The sequence below is a fragment of the Pyrus communis genome, chromosome 16 (genome assembly GCF_963583255.1).
Source record: "Pyrus communis chromosome 16, drPyrComm1.1, whole genome shotgun sequence".
In the NCBI taxonomy this organism is placed as follows: domain Eukaryota; kingdom Viridiplantae; phylum Streptophyta; class Magnoliopsida; order Rosales; family Rosaceae; genus Pyrus; species Pyrus communis.
This window is the reverse complement of record NC_084818.1, coordinates 10,418,913-10,440,345: the sequence shown is the minus strand read 5'-3', so window position 1 is coordinate 10,440,345 and position 21,433 is coordinate 10,418,913. Positions and strand designations below refer to the sequence as shown.

At 35.7% G+C, this 21,433-nt stretch overlaps 1 long non-coding RNA gene and 3 pseudogenes across 4 annotated transcripts; 2 read left to right on the top strand and 2 right to left on the bottom strand.

The window, feature by feature from the left end:
* The first annotated feature begins 10,691 nt into the window (after positions 1-10,691).
* Positions 10,692-13,221, top strand: LOC137721346 (NADPH HC-toxin reductase 1-like; annotated as a pseudogene).
* Positions 11,520-11,986, bottom strand: LOC137721008 (histone H3.3-like; annotated as a pseudogene).
* Positions 13,222-14,007: 786 nt separating the features above from the next.
* Positions 14,008-16,503, top strand: LOC137719450 (NADPH HC-toxin reductase 1-like; annotated as a pseudogene).
* A 34-nt stretch (positions 16,504-16,537) lies between these two features.
* On the bottom strand, positions 16,538-21,400 carry LOC137720582 (uncharacterized). 4 transcript variants are annotated; one of them, XR_011066546.1, is made up of 5 exons: positions 21,050-21,400; positions 20,860-20,926; positions 19,449-19,576; positions 17,724-19,205; positions 16,538-16,794 (listed from the first exon to the last, which is right to left on the bottom strand). It is a non-coding gene; the product is annotated as an uncharacterized lncRNA (long non-coding RNA). The 4 variants fall into 4 exon arrangements; XR_011066545.1 differs by having other exon boundaries at positions 16,538-17,802; positions 18,133-19,205; XR_011066544.1 differs by having other exon boundaries at positions 16,538-19,205; positions 20,834-20,926.
* Between the last annotated feature and the right edge of the window lie 33 nt (positions 21,401-21,433).

The window sequence follows — 21,433 nt, the reverse complement described above, 5'->3', positions numbered from 1 at the left end:
GTGGATTTTGTTTAATTTTTATTTTGAGAAGTGCTAATTGGACACAAACAATTAATATTTGATCAGATTGTTAATCTTACATACAATGAAATGACTTATTTCTAGGAGAAAGTGTCAACAACGTTATCAATTTTGTCTCTACTATTTAGAGGAATCAGACGGTTTTCGTTTAATATTTTTAACATTACTGCTAAATTAGTATGAGTTCAATAATTGTGAGAGTCATTCTTCAACTAGTTTATATCACACTCAAATTTTTTAACACACTCTGAAGTGAAAGAATATGATTCTTATACAAACTCAATATATTAGTATTACACTAACTTTTTCCGGCCTAATGTAATATGATAACATTTTTTTTTTTTTTTTTTTTTTTTGGGAGAGGGCGATAAGGATTTCGAGGAAACAAGGGCTGAGAGTGGTAAACGCTTATGTAGATTTACACTCAAATTCTAAACCCTCAAGTAAATGAGAAGTTAGTACCAATTTGCAAACGCTTTTAGTAGGATCTTTATGAAAATCCAATCGTTCACGTACATGTTCGTAATCAATACGTTTATCTAGTACGTTCCAAAATATGAAGACTATTTTAACAGTGATTGTCGATCACATATTTGTAAACTCATGTGAGTGACTAATATCATAATTTGTTGTTTGTTTGTCAAAGATGGAATAATTGAAATGTAGCAATAGTATTGCAACTTTATTCTTGGATGTAGACTTTTAGGTTTCTCAATATTCCAAGATGCCCAATAAATTGACAGTCTAGCAAATAGACTGAGTTGCTTCATTATTGAGAAGCCGTCAAAGAGAGAAATCATGATTCAAGCCGAGGCTGGTTCCATGTTTTTACCTAGATTGAAGATATCTACGGATCACCTTAGATTCAATTAAAGCTAGGCAACTATAAAACCATTATGATGAAGCATTTTGGAAAGAGAAATTTTATTTGAACTCAGTTTTTTGATCTCTACGCCCAACTAAATAAATTTGTCTACTAAACTTCCAAATATGTCCTTGAATAAATAAAAAACAAAAATTAATTTTATGCCCCTAAGACCATCTCCAATGGTTGGGCTAAAAGCCAAATTTTTTAGCCTAGAAACAACTTTTCTGCTCCAATCGTTATGGCCTAAAATTTTAACCTGAGATTATTAAAGAATGAACTTAGGCTATTTTTTTTCTTAAATTAAATTTAAAAAATAAATAAATATGTAGACTATCGTAAATTAATTTTATGAACATTTTAATCTAAAAAATTTAAATTCCGATAAATATTGAAAAATCACTAAATTTTCCACAAATCAAGCGTTCAACTTTCACCAATCTTTCAACCCTGGACTAACGTTCAATTCACCAACCATTCAACACCAAATTTTCAATTCACCAACCGTTGAACACTAAACTTTCAACTTTCATCAACCGTTCAACACCAAACTTTCAACTTTCACCAACCGTTCAACTTTGTTGATAGTCTTCCACCGATTATAAACACCACCACCATCCCGCCCGCCGCCGTTGCAGTTTTCTTGAAACTTTGCAATGATTTTATCTCACAAAATTTTTTTATTTTGATTTGTGCCAACTGCACCATCTTCACTAACAGAAACCCATGCCAAGCATAAAGCAACATCTTTCTCACAGGTCCAATTACGACCTCTAATATGCTCTCGCCATTCCTGGGCATTTCATTTCCCTTTTTTTTCTTTACCTATTATCCCTATATTTAGGCATTTATTATTCATCTCTATGCATTTTTATTGTTTGTTATAATTTTTTTTTAACATGGTAGAATATTAATAAAAAAGAAAAATTTGTCATATTTGATTATTTGAAAAAACCCAGCTCATAATAAACATTTGTTTGATTCTATAGCTATGTCTAGTTACCTATAATATGGACATATTTTGTTTTATAATGTATTTGATTTTTTGTATTTCTTAATACATTTGGAATGTAAATGTACCAAAAAGGTTATCTGATAGAGAAATTTGATTTTGTGGTACATTTGGGATTTTTTGTACACTTCGTTTTTAGGTACATTTGGATTTACACTAGATCCACTAGGATTTACACAATCAGATTCATAATCTAATAAGACTATAACACTCCCTCTTGAGTGTGTAAAACTCAAGTAAATGGCGTATCAGGTCTTCAGCGATAAAGTAAGTACAGTTGATGAAGTCGTCGATACAATGAGCGAATATGAGTCTCAGATCAACAGAAGAAGGCATAAAAAGGTAAAACTCACAAAACCTCAGTATGGTAAAATCCAAGGTGGGAGAAAAACTCATAGACTAAGGAGAAATGTGAGAAGTTACATTGAGTCAAAACTATACGTTTTCTAGACGCAAGTAGAAGAGCTCACAATGGTATGATCAACCCAGGATGGGTGCCTCGTCAAAACCTAGTTAGGTAGCAAAAACTCAGTGGAAAAAATGCTCCTAATTGTAGGGAAAAAAAGTACATTAAGATCAAGTGAGTATACTTCTGGATACTCTTCCTGAGTTTGACAGAACTTTCAAATGAGAACTAGAAGCATTGCATATAATAGTTAGGCATACCAATTCCTCGGACAAGGTTATGGAAAGTTGACTTCGGTAGTGACATCGTGTAGAGGTCGGCAAGGTTATCTGGGATCGGCTTGCATGACTTTAATCTCCTGATGCTTTGCTGATGTAGATGTAGATGCAATATGTCTTGGCATTGACTTCGTTGATGTATTAAGGCTTGGCCGGGTTGATACATGTGGCATGGTCTTCATGGATCGTTGTTGGGACTCAACGATATGTGAAAACACAGTAAGTACTTCGAATATGCTTAACCAGAACTCATAACCATGTCTCACTTGTGGCGTAGTGAAGTATGGTGAGTCTTGAAATGATTCGAAGATTTCGCAACCAAGGTCATATTGTGGACCTCCAAGATATTGTGATATCCCTAACGGTAAAGACATAACCATTCAGGGATTTTGCCTTGTACGAGTTTGATAAGTAACCAACGTCAGCATAACAAACAAGACAAACATCATTCTGAGGATCAGGGGATTGGATCCGTTCAAGATACGTTGGGATTTACCCTCATAGTACCTTTAGGGTATGCCTTTAATACCAATTAAGTGGCTGTATGTAGGCGTGGTGCTGTATCTTTACCAATAGATCAACAGCGAATGAGATGTCATGTCTAATACAACGAGCTAAGTACAACAAAGCACAAAGTTGAACTTTAGATATGGAATTTCGGATTCCATAACCTCTTCAAGGGTCTCATTTGCATATAACGTATAGACGATCACATGTATACTTAAAAGTAACACCTCCAGGGTGTAGTTTGACTGATAGACCAAATTATCCTTAGAACAATGCTTCAATTTCAGGTCAAGGCATAAACGAGTTTTCCCAAGATCCTTTATCTCAAATTCCATCTTTAGGTGCGAGGCAGTTTTCTCAAGCTCTTTCGGAATCTTAGTGAGATTCATGCCATTTAACATATACTGTAACTCTAGCAATTCAGAATAAGACTTCACAGTTTAACACGCAAGGCATAATTTATATCCCTAACTGATCAAATAATCACTTAAACGAGTATACCACATCCGTCGGATTGCTTCAATCTATAAGTGAACGCCTCAAACAAGTTAAGAGGGTCTTCCGTGGTTTGAAACTATTTGAATCAGTCCATGTAATTCTTTGGGAACTTACATGTAAATCTCCGTATCTATATCCTATAAAGAAACACTAACCACATTTCATAATGCCACAATCAATCACAGGGCGTTTAAGAGAAACCTTGCGTCGTAAGACGTGCATCATATCGCACAATTTCATTCATCTCATAACGCTTCATTTCCTACTTGTAACACAACAGGGTTACTTTAGGTAGTGTAGGAACGATAGGTCCAAACACACTTTGGTAAGGAATTTAACCTGGATTGTAATTTCAGTTGTCCAATCAGTTCTACGTTGCCACTTTAATCAACGAAACATGGTTCAATATTGTCGCTTTTCATTTATGTCGGTAGCTACCATATAAGTGAAAACATCATCAATGATAATCTCATTCTAATTCCATTATCTCATCCAAACTAGTAAACTAGACTAAGAACTTCAAGTTTTGGTAGTAATCTGGATTAATCTCATGAGATGGAAATGATTTGAGACAACGATTGAATATGGATTCATTGTGTGTCGTGCCTTCCTCTTCTAGGGAAGTGAATCTTATAAACCAAGTGATCTGTCATTCTTTAGACCAAGACAAATTGATTGGCTATTCGCCGGTGTACCAGACCGTCCAACAGAGGCAGGACACCCTTCAAGGATGTTGACTTAATGTTCGCTAAGTACATATATCCTTGCAAGCATGTTTGCAGCTGGTATATGATCTCGTCACTTTAGCTAGATCAAAGGAATAAGTCTGGAGCAACATTCTGAAAGTCAGAATACATCGCATGTGCTTATCACACTTATGCTGTACGGGGATCGAGATAAGACATAGTGGGCAACGTCCACGTAAATTTGCGTCGTTTTACAGGAACGTTGACGAACTTATCTTCCTATAACAACGGGAAAACTGTCTCATTAAAGTGACAATCCACAAATGAACGATAAAGAGATTGCGTGCAAAGGCTCTAAGAGAGCTAATATGTCACATCCCAGACCGGCTCCACTGAAGCACGATATTGTCCGATCTGGGCTTACTATTCCATTACAGTTTTGTTTTTGGGAACTCACGAGCAACTTCCTAGTGGGTCACCCATCCTAGGATTTCTCTTGCCCGAACTCTCTTAACTTCAGAGTTCCGATGGAATCCGAAGCCAGTGAGTTCCCAAAAGGCCTCGTGCTATAAGGAGGGGAGTATATACATATAAGGCACATCACCTCTTCTTCATTGGTTGATGCGGGATGTTATAATCCATCCCCTAAGGGGCTAAATGTCGGCACAATCGCACCACACGGCAGAGTGGCTCTAATACCATTCTGTCACATCCCAAACCGGCTCTGCCGGGGCACGATATTGTCCAATTTGGGCTTACCATCCCTCATGATTTTGTTTCTAGGAACTCACGAGCAATTTCCCAGTGGGTCACCCATCCTAGGATTGCTCTCACCTGAACTCGCTTAACTTTGGAGTTCCGATGGAATCCGAAGCCAATGAATTCCCAAAAGGCCTCGTGCTATAGAGAGGGGAATATGTACATATAAGGCACATCACCCCCTCTCTGTTGGTCGATGTAGGATGTTACATAGTGTGAAGGAGAATCATAATCGACAAAGGTTCACATTCTTCTTTGAGGACCAATGTCGGTATGTTGTGGGGGCGCAACTTGGCACATGGAATGCACACCCAAATGCATAAATACGAAAAGTGTCAGGTTCGTACCCGGTAACCAACTGTAACGTCATATAAGTTAAATGGCAATGGGCCGCAAGGCGGACCAACATAATTGTGTACAAGATTCCATAGACCTAGGCATAAACCAAAAACTTGGTACATTTACCAAAATCCGAGCGATCATTGAAATTGTGCTTCATGATTGCTAGGCGAGGCTATTTGGGGTGAACATAGAAATTTGATGTTCAATTATAAACCCAAAAGACATGCAATACTTTATCGAAACATCGTCGATATAAACTCTTCGACATTATCCAGTCTCTCAAACTTTATGGGATAAGTATGGTGGTGAACCCTTAATCGGCCAAGAGGTTTAGCAGCAATGTGTGTGGACAAACATGTAACCAGTTTGTCGATTCATCAACCAAAACCATAAGTATTTATATGTTCCGCATTTTGGTTGGATTAGTCCACATATATTCCCTTAAATCCACTGTCAAAAGAGGGTCGTTTCATATCTTTGCAAGGAATGATTAGAAAATCAATTTCCCTAATGAGCAGGCTTGGCAAGGTGTGCTTAGAAGCACAAGATCCTTACTTCAAGTAAGGAAATGCATTGTAGTATCATTGTTCAACCTAAGTGTCCTAAAAGGTCATGCCAAAACAAGTAAACTGCTTAATCACCAGGCTCCAAGCTGGCCACATGTGATGTGTTCCCAGTTAAGAGACAACCCATTGGCCCCAAATCAAAGTTTCACGGTCATTTTTGGAGGTGGTGCAAAGATATTTCACTCTATTTTTGTCAGTGGTTTCATTCATGATCATTGTCATCTCGAGTATCCTTTAAAACTCAACGACATGGAGAATTTAAGGTCCTTTAAATGGTAATTCAGTACCATTTATACAACGAGAAGCGTGCCAATGCTCTTAATTAGGTTGGATAAACCTGAAGTCGTTGTTAGAGATGTGATTTAGGTGTAAAATTAGTGTGCGTAGTCTCGCATTCATCTAGACAACTAACTTTCTCACATTCTTACCTAATCATGTGTTTAATTGAATTCGGTCACATGTATACAAGAAACATGATTCAATTAACTCATATTCGAGGACAATATCAATAAGATTATCCATAAGTAAACCAAACACTAAACGTGAATCCAAGAACATGGAAAAATGTTCACAAAGTAAATGGTTTACTAAGGGATTCGGCCAACAAGGCCATTCATATCAAAATTCTGCTCTTCCAAAGATGTTTGGTGGAGCACAATTAGTCTCATGTATTGACTATGAGAATGGTACTCCTTAACGACATTGGTATGGGCACGAATAAGTGCATAACCAATGATCTATTTCATTGAGACGGAAGTAGATTCTGCAGGGTTAAGGCTTGGGAATACTATCATTTCTTCTTGAAGTTTTAGGTCTTAGGTGCCAAAGATCATGCTTTGGGCATAATGCCACACTTTGGCAGGCCCTGATTCTACCATTTGCTGTAAAAACAAACTCAAAATTGGATTATGAGAAAGACAGACCCCGAATTGGGTTTGGTAGGGTGAAGCTGAAGGGGTCTATTTGGTAGGTCTCTGCCAAAGTAGAGTAGTACTATTCGGTGCACCTCTACCGAAGCAGAGCATGCCCTTCGGTGCATCTTTCCGAAATAGGGCATCACCATTTGGTAAGCTCTGACTGAACTAGGTCGAGCTATTCGGTAGACTCCAGCCTAACTGAGTCTATACCGTTCGGTAGACTTCAACCGAACTGGGTATATACATTTCTTTCACGTTTGTTGTAGTAATCAGATCCGAGAATTTGGTAAACTTCCATTTTTTCACTGCTGCTTCAGAAGCGAGTTTGAAACATGGAAGGACGAGAAAAATATTCTCCAGTCAAAATTCAATCGGATTTATAAACTTTAGAATCGTACTCATTCATAAACGTAATCATGTTGTGCTTCAAGCAATGTCTTGTATGATTAGACATTATGTAGGAACAAGCCAAGGAGCCATGGAATCCTTGTTCGAGAGGTACTTCCGTTTATAATGCTTCGGGCATAAGTCTTCAAATGAAGATCATGGTAGAGGTTTATCCAGCTCTTCCATGCCATTGTTGGCTACAATGGTTTCTCAGCTTCTTGATAGTCAAGTGGAGATTCACGTCTTATACCCCACATAAAATGGTTTCCATTAGAAACGTCCAAATAAGGGAAATTGAACTTGTGATGGTTCAACAATCCATTGAATTAGAGGGAACAACATTGTGATTGGTGCTATGGAAATGAATCATCCATAAGCATCAAAGTTAGAACATTCGAGTTCTAAGACATGGTTTTCATGAAAAACGTCGGGCTTTCATAGGTGTATTTGTTTTATGAAAACTTCGAGTTTCAAAGGCACTAAATTTGAAAATACAGGTTCTATTTGGTTTATGAACGTTTAGTTCATAAAAAAGAGGTTCCTGCAAGAACACAGAATGCAATATGCTGATTTAAGTGTAGTGGATTTGAGTTGCTTCGGAAACTTAAGTGTGAGCGCTTCGGGACTACGAAAGTGAGTCAATGGTTCAAAGAAAATAAATAAAATATTGAATCGTTAATGGCCAAAAGTGATCTTCAAGTCAATGATCTTCAAGTCAATAATTTTGGATATCTTGTCAGACTAAGGGACTACAGGTCATTTTTAATTAATTCAATAGATCGGGACCATTCGGGGTCGATCGTAGAAGCAAAAATAATGACTACGGGTCATATTCACTTTAGATGGCTTCGGGCCAAATAATTAAGAAAATATAGCCTAGTGTGGCTTTAACCAAAAACGTCAAAAAAATATTTGGGTATGGTTATGAAGCAAGAATGCTAAAAACAGGATATTGGATTAAAAAAAAAAATCATAGCTCAACACGTGTGGGTTGGTTGTGTGAAGCACGGCCTTGCAGCAACTTACAGGCCTTGGTCTACATAACATGGCTGCACAGCAGCCCATAAAAGCACGCAAGTTGTAGACTTGCAGCAAAGGAAAACAAGCCTAATAGGGCTGTGAAGGAAAGACACCTCAACCTTAGTTAGATGTGGGTCGAGTGCGCAAGAAAAGCCCAGCTGCACTAGCTTGGTTTTGGCATGGGCCGCAGTGTGATAGGCCTAGCGAAAAAAATTGCTAGTATGTGGGCCAAAAGTTGCAGGCCTTCAGTAAGGAGCCCATGCATATGCCTGATTCTCACACATATGCAGCAAACCCAAAAAGGCTGCTGCCTTACTGTTCCAGCGTCCAAGCCTCGAGCTGCAGGCTCAGCTTAGGGTAAGGTTAGTGTGGTGGTGTGGCTCCAAGCTGCGGCTCAGCCGTAGATTTCCCAAATTTGAATTTCCTCTTTTTATCTTTTCGAATTCTAGGGTTTGTAAAAAGAACCAAAATTGCTTCTATTTTCTTTCAATTCTTTGACTCACAAATTCCACATAGCGATTTTATAATTGCGTAATGCATGAATGTATGTATATATATTGACAAATATATGAAACATATGTAATATATATATCCGAAGGTAAATATAAATGTAGGGGGTTCATGCATCATGGGGAATGTTTTCATGCTTCATGATGTTTTCAAATATCTTCTTTTATTTTAAGCATACCTGATTGGCAGAAAACAACAAAAGCCTTAGAATTTGTAGAAGATCCTTCTCGAAAAGCCGGAATTGCATCTCCAGTGCGTTGTATCACGTTCAACATAGAAAAATTAAATTGAATCAATACCATGTAGATCAATTTAATAAAATAATAAATTAATCATAAAAAGAATGATTAAAATGTAATACTCTCCTAATTGAAGATCAAACTCTCTTTAGCATAGCGTCAAGAACGTGTTGTAGGCATAATTTACTAAACAATTATGGAGACCATAAAGAGAGGGGTGTGGCAATAATAGAGAGAAGAGAAAGATGTGTAATTGTGAGGTATGTTCTATTCCATCCCATTGTGCCTTTATTTCTAGTAGTAGGATAAGTAAAATCCTTGCTCTTTTAGGATTACAACTCTTCATAGGTAATCAACTCCTAATAGGAAGATAAAAGATATTACTAGATCCACTAGGATTTAAACAATCACATTCCTAATCTAATACGAGTGCAACATTATGAGACTTTTAAATAAAGAATTGATAAAATTTTATTTAAGACTTATCATGTGGCGAGATTTAATTGAATTTTAATGTTACTCAGCAAATCTAGTGGCAAGCAAAGCCATACACAACTTTTCCACATCAATAGAAAATAAACACGTTAATCAATACTTAAATAATAATTTAATTGCCACTTAGTACTACGATCTAGTAATATTCTTTTTTACTTGTAAGTAAAAGATTTTAAATTCGATTCTCGTTAAAAGAGAAGTTAAACCACGGATTTCGTTTGCTATTCAACATCACACATTTTAAAATTTTTTGGTCAAACGAAATCCATGCTTGTGACGTTGCATTGATCCTGCATCTTTTGTTTATTCTTGCAAAATCCCGACTTCTGTGCCGGGGTGGCCGTTGCCCTTTTGATCAATTCAAAATGTATTATATCCTTCAATTATCTAGAAGGAAAACTGCTATTTGTCTTCGATCTGATAACACGAAATGTGCTTACAGCGTACGTCAAGCAGATTAATAAATGAGAATAAAATAAAATGTGTACACCGTAATTATGTGAGATACTGGGACCTTCAATTTGTTATATAATGGGGTGTTTGATGCAGAATGAAAAAACAACAATTGTAGTCTTGGTAGACTGCAGGAGTGAAACTGATAGAAGGCTAGAATAATAGCAGGCAGTGGTTGAATTGTTTTCCGTTTTCTTCAACAGCAAAGAAACCAAAATATATACAAATATATCAATCCAATCATGTCCTCTTCTACGGCATAGAAAAAGAATAATAGCAGGCAGTGGTTGAATTGTTTTCCGTTTTCATCAACAGCAAAGAAACCAAAATATATACAAATATATCAATCCAATCATGTCCTCTTCTACGGCATAGAAAAAGTAATGGACAAGGATTGTCTTCCTTCCCATTTTCGATATTCTCTCGTGCTTTTTTATTTTGTGTGATCACGGTTAAGTGACATTAACATTTTATATTATTTTTTTATAGAGATAATAAAACAAAAATGAATAGTAATATAAAATATTGACGTGGTTTAACCGTGACTACACAAATAGAAAAGCACTGAAAGTGGGATGACAAACAATCCTTATTCAAAAGTAATCCACCTAAAGTGGGATTTGACCAAACTAATATAAGAAAGTAAATATTCTATAGTAATGATGATATATTACAAGGATTCTACAACATATTACAAGGATATTTCTTAATAGAACTCCCCGATTTTTCCATGCGCATGAGTACTAGCTACAAGGTATGTGTTATAGGCGGTGCAGGCTACATTGGTTCTTGGCTTGTCAAGCAGCTTTTAGAAATAGGATACACTGTCCATGTAACACTCCGCAACTTGGGTACGTGCGCGATGTTTATAATTGTCAGATTATGAATTAGAATCGTTAATTCACACTCCTCTTAGAACATAATACATTTCTTGTCTCTCCTGCTTTCTATTTTTGTGTCTCCTAAAATGAATTTTGCTTTTATGATATATTGACAGATGATGTGGCCAAAGTGAGCCTTCTGAAGAGCCTTCCTGATGCTGATGCTAGATTAGTGCTGTTTGAAGCTGACATTTACAACCCAATTGGGTATGAGCATGCAATTGAAGGCTGTGTGTTTGTTTTCCGTGTAGCAACTCCCTTACAACACACTGAAAATTCCCAGGTTTCCCCCTTCATGATCTTGATATACAGTCCTATAGTTTAGCACATATTTGATCCGAAACCTATTTTCAAAAGGGGTAATTTGCTCGAGATCACAAATATATTTTCAATATTAAGATTGGGTCAATCAACCTTTTGTGGTATTGACCTTAGCTCTGCTACCCTTACTTGAAGAGAAGAAGTGCTCGTTTGACAGTTTGGACTGTACTGACTATTTCTGTTGGATAGGATAAATACCGGATAATATTGACTAAATTAATCGGATATTTGGTGCAGTATCAGACTATAACCGTATTATTCATACTGTATCGAATATAAATATGTAATTATCTAAAACCCAAATACTTTTCAAATCCTAAACTTCAAAATAAAAACAAATTAAAAAGCCCCAAATTAAGCAAAATCTAATTTAAAAAAAAAAATAAAAAATTGCCCAGATGAAATATTGTTCAACAGTCAGGGTGCAGACAACCAAATGAACAAAAATAAACAAATTAAATGTTGAACAAAAATACATAAAAATACCAAAAAATTGCCCAGATGAAATATTGTTCAGCAGGCATGATGGTAACCCGCTTGGCATGGATGGCGCATAGGTTGGTGTCCTCAAATAGACCCACAAGGTAGGCCTCAGCAGCCTCCTGCAGTGCCAACACCGCGTGGCTCTGGAAACGCAGATCAGTCTTGAAATCCTGGGCAATTTCACGAACAAGCCTCTAGAATGGCAATTTCCTGATCAAGAGCTCAGTACTCTTCTGGTACTTACAGATTTCACGAAGAGCGACAGTACCAGGAGAGCAGCAGTCCGGCTAATTAAATTAATCTGACAACTATTTAATACGAGAGGACACCAAGCGGCCATGTTCATACTATTAGTCATATCCGATCCCTTATACGACATGCCAAACGAGGCCTTTTTATTCATGAATGCTAGAAAATGAAATGACCATGGACTTATGTTAAAGTATGAAACTATTTGTTGATCTAAACCAGCTTTCCTATTTTTCCTATGTTAAAAATTTGATATTTATATATAATGTGATCAAATTACTGCAAAGCAGTACAAGAACATAAAAATTGATATTTATATATGACGTGATCAAATTGCAAAGCAGTACAAGAACATAACTGAGGCTGCCATAGCTGGGGCAAAGAGCATTGCAGACTGTTGTCTTAAATCAGGAACAGTTAAGAGGCTAATCTACACAGCATCCGTGGTGGCTGCATCTCCACTGAAAGAGGATGGGAGTGGCTTTGGAAACGTGGTGGATGAAACCTGTTGGACTCCTCTCGGTCTTTCATTTGCTTGTTCTAATGCTTATCGTAAGGTACATAAATTTCATAGCATTTTCTCTTGGATTTTTCTTACTTTTAGTTTATCATTCTCACGGAGTCGATGTTGGGGAGAGAAGAATTGAATACAGAGCCTCAAGTACCGGGGTAAATGCTCTTAACCACTTACGTTACAAGCCCTTGCAAATTTCCTAGCTAATCATATATTGCTCCTCTAAACTCAATGTTATGCCAAATGTTTCTATTCGGACTTTTATGGTCTGCCTTACGCTATCTTTTCAATTATAATTGCAGGCCTATGAGGATTCAAAAACACTTGCAGAGAGAGAAATCTTGAGCTATGGGAACCAAAAAAATGGTGGACTGGAGGTTGTGACTCTGGCCGGTGGCCTTGTTGGGGGTGATGCGCTTCTGCCTTTCAGATCCTCGAGTGTGGCTGTTTTTATTTCTCAGCTTACAAACAGTGCAACCGAGTACTAATTACTCAGATTTCTGGAGGAATTGGTTGGGAAAATTCCCATAGTACACATCGATGATGTGTGTGATGCCCATATCTTCTGCATGGGAAAACCTTCAATAAGTGGTAGATTTTTGTGCGCAAGCTCAAATGTTTCATCAGCAGAAATTGCTACTTACTACCAACAAAACTACCCAATATTTCACTAAAAGAGAATTTAAACCACGGATTTCGTTTGCTATTCATCGTCACACATTTTAAAAGTTTTTGGTCAAACGAAATCCATGCTTGTGACGTTGCATTGATCCTGCATCTTTTGTTTATTCTTGCAAAATCCCGACTTCTGTGCCGGGGTGGCCGTTGCCCTTCTGATCAATTCAAAATGTATTATATCCTTCAATTATCTAGAAGGAAAACTGCTATTTGTCTTCGATCTGATAACACGAAATGTGCTTACAGCGTACGTCAAGCAGATTAATAAAAGAGAATAAAATAAAATGTGTACACCGTAATTATGTGAGATACTGGGACCTTCAATTTGTTTTATAATGGGGTGTTTGATGCAGAATGAAAAAACAACAATTGTAGTCTTGGTAGACTGCAGGAGTGAAACTGATAGAAGGCTAGAATAATAGCAGGCAGTGGTTGAATTGTTTTCCGTTTTCATCAACAGCAAAGAAACCAAAATATATACAAATATATCAATCCAATCATGTCTTCTTCTACGGCATAGAAAAAGTAATGGGCAAGGTTTGCCTGTCCTTCCACTTCCGGTGTTCTCCGTGCCCTCTTATTTTGTGTGATAACGGTTAAGTTACGTCAACATTTTATATTATGTTTTTATAGAGATAATAAGACAAACATGAATAATAATATAAAATGTTGATGGAGCTTAACCGTGATCATACAAATAGGAAGGCACTCGAAGTGGGAGGGCAGACAATTCTTGTCTAAAAGTAATCCACCTAAAGTGGGATTTGACCAAACTAATATAAGAAAGTAAATATTCTACAGTAATGATGATATATTACAAGGATTCCACAACATATCACAAGGATATTAATGATGATATATTACAAGGATTCCACAACATATCACAAGGATATTTCTTAATAGAACTCACCGATTTTTCCATGAGCATGAGTACTAGCTGCAAGGTATGTGTTATAGGCGGTGCAGGCTACATTGGTTCTTGGCTTGTCAAGCAGCTTTTAGAAAAAGGATACACTGTCCATGCAACACTCCGCAACTTGGGTACGTGCGTGACATTTATAATTATCAGATTATGAATTAGAATCGTTAATTCACAGTCCTCGTAGAACATAATACGTTTCTCGTCTCTCCTGCTTTCTATTTTTGTGTCTCCTAAAATGAATTTTGCTTTTATGAAATATTGACAGATGATGTGACCAAAGTGAGCCTTCTGAAGAGCCTTCCTGATGCTGATCCTAGATTAGTGCTGTTTGAAGCCGACATTTACAACCCAATTGAGTATGAGCATGCAATTGAAGGCTGTGTGTTTGTTTTCCATGTAGCAACTCCCTTACAACACACTGAAAATTCCCAGGTTTCCCCATATACAGTCCTATAGTTTAGCTCATATTTGATCCGAAATCTATTTTCAAAAGGGGTAATTTGCTCGAGATCACAAATATATTTTCAATATTAAGATTGGGTCAATCAACCTTTTGTGGTATTGACCTTAGCTCTGCTACCCTTACTTGAAGAGAAGAAGTGTTTTTATTCATGTATGCTAGAAAATGAAATGACCATGGACTTATGTTAAAGTATGAAACTATTTGTTGATCTAAACCAGCTTTCCTATTTTTCCTATGTTAAAAATTTGATATTTATATATAATGTGATCAAATTACTGCAAAGCAGTACAAGAACATAAAAATTGATATTTATATATGACGTGATCAAATTGCAAAGCAGTACAAGAACATAACTGAGGCTGCCATAGCTGGGGCAAAGAGCATTGCAGACTGTTGTCTTAAATCAGGAACAGTTAAGAGGCTAATCTACACAGCATCCGTGGTGGCTGCATCTCCACTGAAAGAGGATGGGAGTGGCTTTGGAAACGTGGTGGATGAAACCTGTTGGACTCCTCTCGGTCTTTCATTTGCTTGTTCTAACGCTTATCGTAAGGTACATAAATTTCATAGCCTTTTCTCTTGGATTTTTCTTACTTTTAGTTTATCATTCTCACGGAATCGATGTTGGGGAGAGAAGAATTGAATACAGAACTTCAAGTACTGGGGTAAATGCTCTTAACCACTTACGTTACAAGCCCTTGCAAATTTCCTAGCTTATCATATATTGCTCCTCTAAATTCAATGTCATGCCAAATGTTTCTACTCGGACTTTTATGGTCTGCCTTACGCTATCTTTTCAATTATAATTGCAGGCCTATGTGGATTCAAAAACACTTGCAGAGAGAGAAATCTTGAGCTATGGGAACCAAAAAAATGGTGGACTGGAGGTTGTGACTCTGGCCTGTGGCCTTGTTGGGGGTGATGCGCTTCTGCCCTTCAGATCCTCGAGTGTGGCTGTTTTTATTTCTCAGCTTACAAACAGTGCAACCGAGTACCAATTACTCAGATTTCTGGAGGAATTGGTTGGGAAAATTCCCATAGTACACATCCATGATGTGTGTGATGCCCATATCTTCTGCATGGAAAAACCTTCAATAAGTGGTAGATTTTTGTGCGCAAGCTCATTGTTTCATCAGCAGAAATTGCTACGTACTACCAACAAAACTACCCAATATTTCAAGTGAAGCCAGAGTATGTAGCCATCTTTTTTTCCAAAGGTATTTTTTCAAATTTTTTTGAGATTAAATTTCGAGATTAATAGGATTCTGGAATTCGGTTTCAGGTATTTGGATGGACCAAAAAGAGAAATTGTGTGGGGTTCTACAAAGCTTGAAGAGAAGGGTTTTGAATACAAGTACTGCACCAAGATGATATTAGATGATTGCATAAGGTGTGCGAGGAAAAGAGGTGGCACTGACTTCCAATGACTACTGATCCAGGCTTGTAGCTTTTTATGTACACCATCAGAATTGAATTTCGAATAGCAATTTGAATTTATATTTAAACTTCAATTTATATTTGAAATTAGAGACGGTCTTACGATAACACTTGGTAAGAGAAAAATAAAATAAAATTTGGTTTGTGCAAAGTTACATTAATATTTTTTATTTTATTTTGTGATAGAAGATCAAACTATATTTTCACCCACTTTTAATTGGCGATTTTTTTTCCGGTTGATAGGTAGTTTAAAACTTTAAATTAATTATGCGAATTTAAACCACATTATTACTAACTTATTATACGCTAATCTTTCGTTAAAAGAATAAAATCTTTAAATTATCAACAGGATCTTCTCCATATCCTTTTGAAGAGGATCCTGAAGATCCAAAAATCTTATCCGTTTATAATACATCGTACGATCAATTTCTATCATGTACTATTTGTATTTAATTTTAAATAAAAATATTTAAAATGATTTCTAACCACACAATATATGATAAACAAATATGAATCACTAATCTTCGAGATTCTTTAAAAAGGATCTGGCAAGGATCCGGATTCTTTAAATTAGTGTGGTCACTTAAATTCAACATTATTTGTTCACCACCTAATTAGTAATTTAGTTATACGGGGAAATAGTAGAAAACTAGAAATTGGTACCGCGTTGCTGCAAGATTAGAAATTATAAGAAAAATTATGTCATAGACGATTAATATTACTTACATTAAAAATGTTAGAAAATTTCAACAAACAAAAGATTTAATTGATACAGTCCACAAACAAACAATCGTAGAACTTTTGTCTCTACATAGGAAAAAAATCAGTCATTCACGGAAGCACCTAAGGTTTCCCTCCATTACTCTTGATTGTCAAGAAAACAACCTAGGCAAGGAACACTATGAAATATTAAAATACATGCAATTAATTCATACATCAACATGTTTATACTATATATATATATAAAAAAAAAGGATAAAGTATGGTTACCTAGTTTTTTTTATTGGTGGAAAAGAATATGCTTTTATACCAGTTAGAGAGGACTTTTTTTCAGTGATTTAATTTATGTTATAACTAAACAATCAATCTAAAAACCAAGTTAACACCCATAGAATTATCGCCTGCATTCTCAAAAGGACCTAATTCACTTCTTAATTCTACCTAACATGCATGTATAACACTTCATCTGTAGCTTAAAACAATAGAACAATAATGAAAATGGTAGAAATCAGACATTAATTTTGAAAACCCGAACAAATACAAATTAGAAGACAGGACATTCAAGTAATTGGTAGATTGAAGACTAACCAGGTTGAGAGTGGAGCTTGATCTGTTCACTTCACAAAAAAGTCATAGAAAGTACGACTCTAAACACTCGGGTTAGTCTATGAACAATGTGTAGGTAAGCAAAACACTGGCCTATTTTCCAATCGAATAGATATTTATGAAAGAAAAAAGAGAATCAGGATGCCTATTCTAATACTCCTAAGCAGTAATTTGGGAATTTTCCCACGACCTACTATAAAAGTAGGATAGCCAAGAAAAACATTAAGCAACAATTATCTTTGTTAACAAAGAACAAGGAAACTTGGACCTTTTCTCTATGTTCCATAAATTTGGAAAAGAATGCAGGTGCATCTGTTTGAAGGATCACATGGCAACACAAAAGAATTACTAAAAACATAAGAAGATTCATGAGATAGCTCAATGCATGGCAACGGCATAAATACAGATTTCGGGAAACAATTGTCTAGTTAAGGAACAATCCCATTAACAACTCAAGTCTGAAATGCGCGCAAAGATAGAGACATTACTTAAAGTGATTAGGGATGTCAACCACTTGTGCCAGCAACAAAGGCCAGGGTCAATGAGATAATCAATAATCTTCCCACACTGCAAACGAATAAGTTAAAAACCCTTCAATCTAGCAAGAATTTATATATTACAACTCAATTAAATACACGACATTATTAAGAAAAAATCAGTAAAGAAAAAACCAACAGTCAAAACTAAATAACTTGGGTAATCACTGAAATTAAAAAGCTTCACAAACGATAAAGAAGGGATAGGGGTACAGACTACAAACCATGAAAAAAATTGGAATTACTGAAATTAAAACCCAAATTCCAGAAAGTCTAAATGTAAATTCACAGAAATCATTCAAACCAACTCCACATCATTCACGATAATTATTCAATAATCCAAGAAATTAAAATTGCTCACCTTGAATAAAAAGGCCCATAATCTCAAAACCACTGCCTCCGAAACCAAACAAATTACTTCATCATTCACCTATACCCTCAATGTTATAAATTCGAATAAAAAACCAATGAATAAAAGTGGCTACTAACCAGAGCATCCTTTGATCAAATTAAGAAATTCAAATAAAATTAAACACCAAAATCTGCAAGAATTTTCATCAAAACAAAGAACACTGCTCTTTTAACACCTTCACCAACACTCTCAACAATGTTGTAAAAAAAATAGTGTCTTTTCATTCCTAGTTGAAATAATTATTTCAAAATTCCAAGAAAGAACAAAAAATTAAGACTGAAAAGCGATAAAAAAATTTAAAAAGAAACGATTCGATAAATTTTGAGAAGCAGTAAAATTACTACACATTATCTCTCAAAACTCTCTCCAAACCAAGAAAACATACCCAACTGTAGTGATTTGAAAACAAATTGCATGATAGCTCAGTAGCTTACTGACATCTCTGACATACAAAGTAATGTCTAAAACTTGAGAGGTGAGTACAAAAACATACCAAGATAGCTCAGTAGCTTACTAAGAATCATGACAGAGAAAATATGAAGAAAGGCATGGGTAAGAACAACATTACAGAAAAGGCCACATCTTTTGGTGCATTGAAGGGCAAGGTAAAAAGATAGACACAGCGAAACAAAAGATTTGAAATAAATGAATCAAAAATTAATACAACTTCATATAGAGAAACAGTTAAAAAATTTGGAAGACCCCATATATAAATCATTTAGCTATAAACAGTATGCAGAAACATGGGGAAAAAAAAACTTAGAGATGCACTAACACCACAATTCATGATCATTATCCAAAATCCCCAAAGTAAACCTACGTTCAAATATACACCTCTCTATTTTTGATCTCTCTCCCTGTTCTTTGGTATTGTGATAAGATTTATGATAAGCAATGATTTTACCAAAATTTATAATAAAAAACGTCACAGTAGAAGTTTAACATCAGAGAAGGAGTAGATCTCTACCTTTGATGTGAAGATCCTACTATTCCCCTACATACTTGATTCCTTTTAAGGGCACCTGTTGGGAAAAAAATAAACACAAAACTTGTAACACTATTTAAACAAAAAGAGATTTCTCAATCAGAGAAAGCTTCGGTTTCATGCAACTTATTTTGTTAGTAATGCAATATTGGAACTTGCATTTGGTTCAAAGAAGTAAGGTAAATTGATAAAGCAAAAGGAAACTAAAAACAGAATCTATAGAAATTGGTTTAAAAGCAGCAATCAGTATGGCAATGAAAAATTTATACTGAAATCTCACCTTGTGAGATCATCCTGATATGTGTTCACTTCCTATTTTTTATCAGACCATTTCTCATTCTGTAGCTCTTGAGTTTAATTTCTCTTTCGACTCACGATGTAGATCGATTGAACCTACTTTTGTTTTTCCTAAAAATTTTTCACAGAAATACAAACCAGTGTTAGCGTTAAAAAACCTGCATTGGTTATGCATATTAACAAACTGATAGAAAACTTGTTACATAATATATATATATATATATATATATATATATATATATATATATATGGAATTGTTATTAGCACTCCAAAAATCTCATTTTGCACTACAAACTTTCTATAATTAGAAAGAAAAATACACTTGTGAGGAGTGTAGAATGAGATTTTTGGAGTGCTAATAACAATTCCCTATATATATATATATATATATATATATCATTAAAGCAGATGAGGGACAGTTATATCAGCAATAGTACTTGTCATCAACATGAACTTTTCATCCAAAGCGGTATTTAATTTCTTTAATTCTTCATCATCTATGATATACACAAACAATACATCTCAAAAGAACGAAAAAAAAAATACACAAAATGCGGTCAACATTGCTTTATAATTTCCTATCAAAAGGGTAAGAAAAGTTGGTTGATTTCATTTGTGAACTAAATTAAAAACAAACTTAAACGTTAATTTATGATGAATATGTTTATTTGATGATAAACCCAAAAGCTGATCTGTTTGCTGCTTGGATGTGGCCTGTGGGAGTGTAGTTTGGCTTCTAGCCTGGAGATCTGTGTCACAAATTTCTTTCTTTTCTTTCTCAAGTCTTGCACTCTTTTATTAATAAATTCATTTGATTAAAGCACCTACTTGATCAAGTCTTGAGTCTTGTTTGTATACCTGGTTTTGGTTAATCAGCAGAGGTTGAACTAATGAGTCTAAAGCAGCAGACCACTAACTTAAAATGACAAACCACAATTTCTCTCTCTCTCTCTCTCTCTCTCCCTCCCTCCCTCCCTCTACCTCCATCAGTTGTCAAACCAAACTAATAACCTATTCTCAACTTATCAAATCTAATCAGTGCAGAAAATTATAATCAAAACCAAATAAAAATCTAAACCCAAGCTCTAATTTCAATATAATCGGACAAAAAAAAAAGCAAATTCAAGTCCAATATAACCAAAAACCAAACAAAACTCTAAATCAGAAGTCTAAAATCCAAAATCCACAGGCTCTGAAGGCTACAATCAAAAGCCCCAAATCCAAAAAACCACGATTTCCTAAGGCCAAAAGCAAAACAAAATTATACACCATGATGGGGAATCCGAACCTACAAAAACAAAATCCCCAAAATCACGATACCCGAAATAACGATAACAAAAGCCCCAAATTTTAACAAAAGAAAATTACCCAGATGCACAACCCGAAGAACTCACCAAGAAACCCTAGCTCTTCTACGCAAGAAATTCCTTCAAATCAAACCGAAATACTGAACATGGTTACCTGAATTCAATAAAAATGAAAATACAATCAATTTACCGTTAGCCATCCTTTTTCCACCAATGAAAAAAACTCCAAATCAGCCCAAACGATCCCAAAGTCTAAAAGCCGTTCAAACCAACTTACCATCAAATCAAAGCCACTTCACAAATCCTCTTCAAATCCACACCGAAAATGACGAAAAAGAAGTGGAATGTGCGGAAGAAACAAAAGATCAGCGGAAACAAACTGAGAAAATCAAGTATAAGATAGAAAGAAATGAAAGCCCCAAGAAAATTCGAGAGAACGATAGACGCAAATCAAACTGAAAAAATGAGGACTGAGAGAGGCAAATGGAAAGGCGAAAGAAAATTGGAGAGATCGAATCGGAAAGGATGATCGTGGAAGACAATGGAGGACGCGTGGGCAACTGGTCAAATGAGAAAAGCAACGGCCAGAGCACTTTTCTAAGATTCATTTATCTTCTTATTCTCTTTACTATTTTATTTTTTTTATTTAAACCGTCATAGT